Source organism: Canis lupus, chromosome 19 (genome assembly GCF_011100685.1).
Source record: "Canis lupus familiaris isolate Mischka breed German Shepherd chromosome 19, alternate assembly UU_Cfam_GSD_1.0, whole genome shotgun sequence".
Taxonomy (NCBI): Eukaryota; Metazoa; Chordata; class Mammalia; order Carnivora; family Canidae; genus Canis; species Canis lupus.
The window spans coordinates 22,273,719-22,279,718 of record NC_049240.1 but is presented as its reverse complement, the minus strand read 5'-3'; positions in this window follow the sequence as shown (position 1 = coordinate 22,279,718).

The following is a 6,000-nucleotide window of genomic DNA, read 5'->3' as shown; positions in this document are numbered from 1 at the left end:
TGAGGGAGGTTCCTAAGGGGTTGGTCCTAGAGGAAAAAGCCAGTAGCCTAGATATTCCTAAACCCAAGATGAGAATCTCATTTGTCTTTACTTATATTAGTTTTCTTGCAACTCACAAAAAAACTCCTTAGGGTATACAAATCCAGACTATTGGGATTATAATTATTATTACTACTATTTTATGAATGAGCAGAGAATGACAGATCTGAACCCAGAGCCAATTCTTCTAACTCCAAGGTGGGCTTCCTACCCACAGTTCTTGCCCCATCATACTCATACATCTCTAGATGTATGCTCTAGATGTCAGTTAGTTATACAACCATGTCACTCTGAAACATCAAAAATGTGATATCACCAAACATCCTGAATTATGGGGCAGGAATGTCTCTTTTCCTCCAGAGCCTTTAAGCAGGAACATTAGACAAAATAAACTAAAATTTTAAAGAATCATCAAATCAGTTCAATTAATAGTTCTGGAGCAATTAGTGCTAAGTACTGAAGTTAAAGTAATGCTTTGAGGAGCTCAGACTCAAGAAGGCGCAAAAGAACAAGTAAATTTCCCCTTGCGCCACATGCAATAGCCAAAGTATTCAACCTACCACACAGGAGCAACACAGTATGAGGAGGTCCATGTTATCCATGACCTGGAGGCAGGGGGTATGGCATTCTTGTCAAAGTTAAGGGCAAACAGAAGTTGAACAGGATTGCAAGTGGGTGACTGGTGTCTGTCAATCTGAAGAGTCCCTGAAAGATGAATTCACTGGAAAGATCTGTGATTCTAATAACTACTCAACATGGCTGAGTTTGAAGCAAATGGCCTGTGGCTCCTTTCATCAGCCCTGCCTAGACAACATCTTGGAAACCACGGATGCCTTGACCCTGGAAGAAGGTCACCCCTTTGCTCTCCTGGAAGAACAGTGGTTCATGTAGAGGAGAAAGGGAAGCAGGAACCCATGCATGCTCCAGCCCCCAGGAAAAAGGGCTTTAGGCTGGTAGCAGAGCCTCACCATATCAATCCTGGAGGAGAGCTACCTTCCAAGCCTATAACCCAAGGCTGAGCCTACTGCCCGAGGGCTTATCAGTGCCCAGCACCATCTCAGACCCTTCCTGGGAGCCCACATCTTGGGAACTCACCTGTCCACATCCTCATCTCAGATGCCTCTTGAGCTCCATTCTTCCAGTCTAGATCCTTCCTAGGCAGTTCAGGAGGCACCAAGCTCTCTGGGTCACAGAGTGGCACAGCCCCAGAAAAGTATCTGTCTTCTCACCCTCCCTTGCACTGGTCTGCAGGGTTAGCTCAATGCTCACCTCCCCAGGAAGCCTCATCACAGATACCTGGCTTAACATATGTCAGAATCACTTGGCAGGCCCAAACCACCCACTGACATCCCATGTTAAGGGTATAATCTCCCAAATGAAACATTTGTGTCTTTCCACTAAATATTCTTCAAGACATTTATTCATCTTTCCCCATGGACTTTGTGCCAAGATGTTTTTTTTTGTTTGTTTGTTTGTTTTTGTTTTTGTTTTAGATTATGTTACAGCAGGAGACCTGATTAAATCACTCCTAGACCAGTGTTATTCAACTTTTCGTCTCCAGTCTCATCATCATCATCACCATACCACCCCCAAGGAGAAAAATTAAGTTTGATTTTATGAGACAAATAAATGAGAACTGATAGAAAGGGAGTAAGGATAGGTGAAGCAGTTAACAGAGAAAAGAAATAATGTCTAGGGACTACTTTATGTCAAATATGCATTAATTTAATATAAGAAGAGAGAAATTAAATACTAAGGAGTAGGAGTTTCTCATAGAGTTGAGCTTTGGAGAATCATGAACAATTGTAATATTTAAGCTTTTTTGTCCCCCAAGAACCAATTTTTACTCCTTTGGGGATCATATCACTGTGCTTAGATTCATGGCACACAGAGAAATTTCTAAGTGAACACTTATGTTAAAATGAGGTCCTAGACCAGCTCTTTCCTCTAGCATGTGTCTCCTGAGATCTGCAGAGGTAGACTGCTCCTGTACCTCTTAGTACATCTCCAGAATCGATATTTGCAGGTGTCACCTTCTCCCAGCTCCAGCTGGGTGTTCCTCCCAGTGCTCTACCACTATTTCAAAACTGGTTTTCTCCAAATTGCAAAACATCTCTGCACAGGCACTAAGAGGTATGCCTGCATCCCATAGATTTGCTATCTATGTCAGGAAAGAATCCTGCTGTTCCCCAGGACCCTGCCCTGCCTAAGAAGCCACTGTAGTCACTTTGCACCTCTGATGTAGGACCCCTTCCCTACAGACAGGCCAGCCTGACCCCTATGGTGTGGGAGGGATTAACTGAACTGTGAAAGTAGGTAACAGCTCACTGTTTCACAGTCTTCTAATTACTTACTAATTAAAAAGAATCACAACTGTTTATTAAGGGGCTGAGTGTATGTTAAATGGTTATCAAGTCTATTTAGTGATTTTTTTTGATGGGGAAACTAAATATTACTTGACACTTTACCACAGAGCTTTCTGACAGGGCTTTAAACATCAACCAATTATTTAAAGTATCACATATATTGACTTTTTTAATTAGAGAGCTCTCCAGAGTGGAGGGAGTATAAAGGAAGAAAGAATGAGGCCATCACAAAGAACACTCCATTTGTCGTAGAATTTGATCTATTTCCTTTCTGCTTGATTAAGACTTTTGCTTTGTTTTATGGGTCCTGTGGCCAGGTGTAAATTTGTTTCTAAGACATTGTGTTTGCTTATTTTTTTCTTAGGGCAGAAACCCCTTAATTGGCATTTCTTGATGCAGCCTTCAGTAGAGGGCATGCATTCTGAACAGTTTGATGTTGCTTTTGTAGAATGTAAGGCCTCTGGACACCCACTCTGGTTGTACTGGCAGTACCATATCAAGGAAGGGAGTAACAAAAGTGTACAAAGCCTTTTCCCAAGGGGAAAAAGTGGAACCACACATTTGAAAATAGAGTTACATTTATGGAATTCCCTATACATAAGATGCTGACATGAACAGAAATCTCACAGAGGAAGACATAGACATGGCCAACACGCACATGAGAAAATGCTCTGCATCACTTGCCATCAGGGAAATACAAATCAAAACCACGATGAGATATCACCTCACACCAGTGAGAATGGGGAAAATTAACAAGGCAGGAAACCACAAATGTTGGAGAAGATGCGGAGAAAAGGGAACCCTCTTGCACTATTGGTGGGAATGTGAACTGGTGCAGCCACTCTGGAAACTGTGTGGAGGTTCCTCAAAGAGTTAAAACTAGACCTGCCCTATGACCCAGCAATTGCACTGCTGGGGATTTACCCCAAAGATTCAGATGCAATGAAATGCCAGGACACCTGCACCACGATGTTTCTAGCAGCAATGTCCACGATAGCCAAACTGTGGAAGGAGCCTCGGTGTCCATCGAAAGATGAATGGATAAAGAAGATGTGGTTTATGTATACAATGGAATATTCCTCAGCCATTAGAAACGACAAATACCCACCATTTGCTTCCACGTGGATGGACCTGGAGGGTATTATGCTGAGTGAAGTAAGTCAATCGGAGAAGGACAAACAGTGTATGTTCTCATTCATTTGGGGAATATAAATAATAGTGAAAGGGAATATAAGGGAAGGGAGAAGAAATGTGTGGGAAATATCAGAAAGGGAGACAGAACATAAAGACTCCTGACTCTGGGAAACGAACTAGGGGTGGTGGAAGGGGAGGAGGGCGGGGGGTGGGGGTGATGGGTGACGGGCACTGAGGGGGGCACTTGACAGGATGAGCACTGGGTGTTATTCTGTATGTTGGTAAATTGAACACCAATAAAAAATAAATTTATTATTAAAAAGAAAAGATGCTGCTTTTTAAAACAGGAAATGGAAATATACAAGGGACAGTGTTCCTTCATTCCAGAGCACAAATCATTCTAGCAGGAAGTTTATTTATGAGCATTGAGCCTCATCCTGGGTACTACAAATACTGCAAGTAAGGCAGAATGGCTGCCATCAAAGAGCTTACAGTCTACCTGGTAAAGATACCAAATAAATATTTAAATAAATGAACAGAATAATTTCAGATATGGAGAAGCACAATGGAAAGGGTGAAAGATATGTAGTGACATACATAGTTGAGAGCAGCTCCTTATTTAGGATGGCCAAGGAGAGCCTTGCTGAGCTGGTGGCATTTGAGAGGAGACATGAGTAACAAGATAGGTGATTGTGTGTGGATATAAAGAAAAAGCATCCCAAGGGGGAAGAACAGCAGGGACTAAGGCTCTTAGACACAGAAGAAATGAGCTCAGCATGTTTGAAAGAGAACAAGAAGGTCCATGTGGATGGGAATGAGGTCAGAGTGTAGGCAGGTCACAGTGAGAAGGCTGAAGGCTGTGCTCTCTCCTTAACGTAATGAGAAGATCCTAGAGGTGGCATATGGCAGGGTCTCCTTTGTGCTTCAGAAAGAGAACCCTGTCTGCTAAACAATAATTGAGTCATCATGCACAAGAGAATATAAAAAGACTAGCCAAGAAACTATTGCTGCAGTCCAGGCAGAAAATGTGGTGGGCTTGACCATCTCTGCCCCCATCTTCTTGGAGATACCCTAGTACTGTTGGGGATGATATCTATGCAGGTACTTAGTCTGAGACTCCATTATGAGCAGAAATATTTTTGGCCAGGGCCAAGGAGGAGGTCTCCCCAGAATGCCCACTTTCTGGCTGGCCAGATCTGATGGCCAATATAGTCTAATGAGCATGGGCAATCTCCTCAATTCTTACTCACACTCCAACCTCAAAAATACCTTTAATCCTACTAGCCTTGCCATTCCCTCACTCATCCATCTATCCATTTGGAGCCAGGGCTCCAACGTAAATAAGAAAGGGAATCAGATCAACTACACATCCTTAGGACATCCCTCTCTGGAAGGAGAGAAGGACATAAGTAGCACCATGTCATAGAGCAGTGTGTAACTGAATGCAAGAACATGGCACAGCAAACACACACTGCAAAGACTGCTGGAGACTGCCTGGGACAGTCAGGGAGGACTTCTTAGAGGTGCTTCTTTAGGTGAAGAAGCATGCCAGGCAGAAAAGAATGGGTAAGGGAAGACACATAGCTGTTTGTGTAAGGACCCAAGGGCATGAAGATCATCCCAGCAGGGAGTGGCAAGAGATAGGGTGGGGCTGCAGAAGTTGTGGTTTATCATGATATTCTTCTAAGTGACTTATTTCTTATAAATTTGCAGAGTATTAAAAGAGAAAATTACTTTAAAATTTGTGAAGTTACATCAAATGGAATATTAAACTGCTCTTAGACCTAAAAGGGGCCTCACAAACCATAGTGGACATTACAGCTACTAGAGGGCTTAAATGCAACCATGCTTCCCCTTTACTCCTTGCCAGCAGACTCCAATCTGTTCAGTTTTCCATCCTCCTCCATGCATTCATGTGCTCCAGAGAAAAAGACCCATTCCCAGAACTGAGAGTGGGAAATGCCTGCCAAGCATTTCTCATGCCAGTCATTGGTCTAGGCGTGGACCTGTGACGTAATTTTAGCCACTGAGACACCAGAGAAATTTTCTAAGTTTTTTGGAAAAGTTTTCCACATTGATTGGAAAAAAAAAAAAAAGACCTAAGGGAAGAAACACTCCCTCTTTCATCATTGAAGTCTGGCATGTTAGCATGTCACACTTGGCACTGTGGCAACCATATTGGGACCCTGAGAATGATATCACTGACAGGCTGAGAACAACAGAGGGGGAATATGGACAGAGATATGAACCATCATTGTGAGACTGGATTCACCAAACCCAGAGCCACTCAACCTCAGGTGACAAGCCTGGAAGACTGCCCTCTGAAGCTCCAGAACACCTGACAGCCCAAGGATACCTGCCTGCCAAAACCCTCCACTTACACATAGGTATAGACTCTAAGCAATTTAATACCCCAACATGCAGTTTGTATGTGCCTTTCTCTCTGACTCAGGACCAAAGT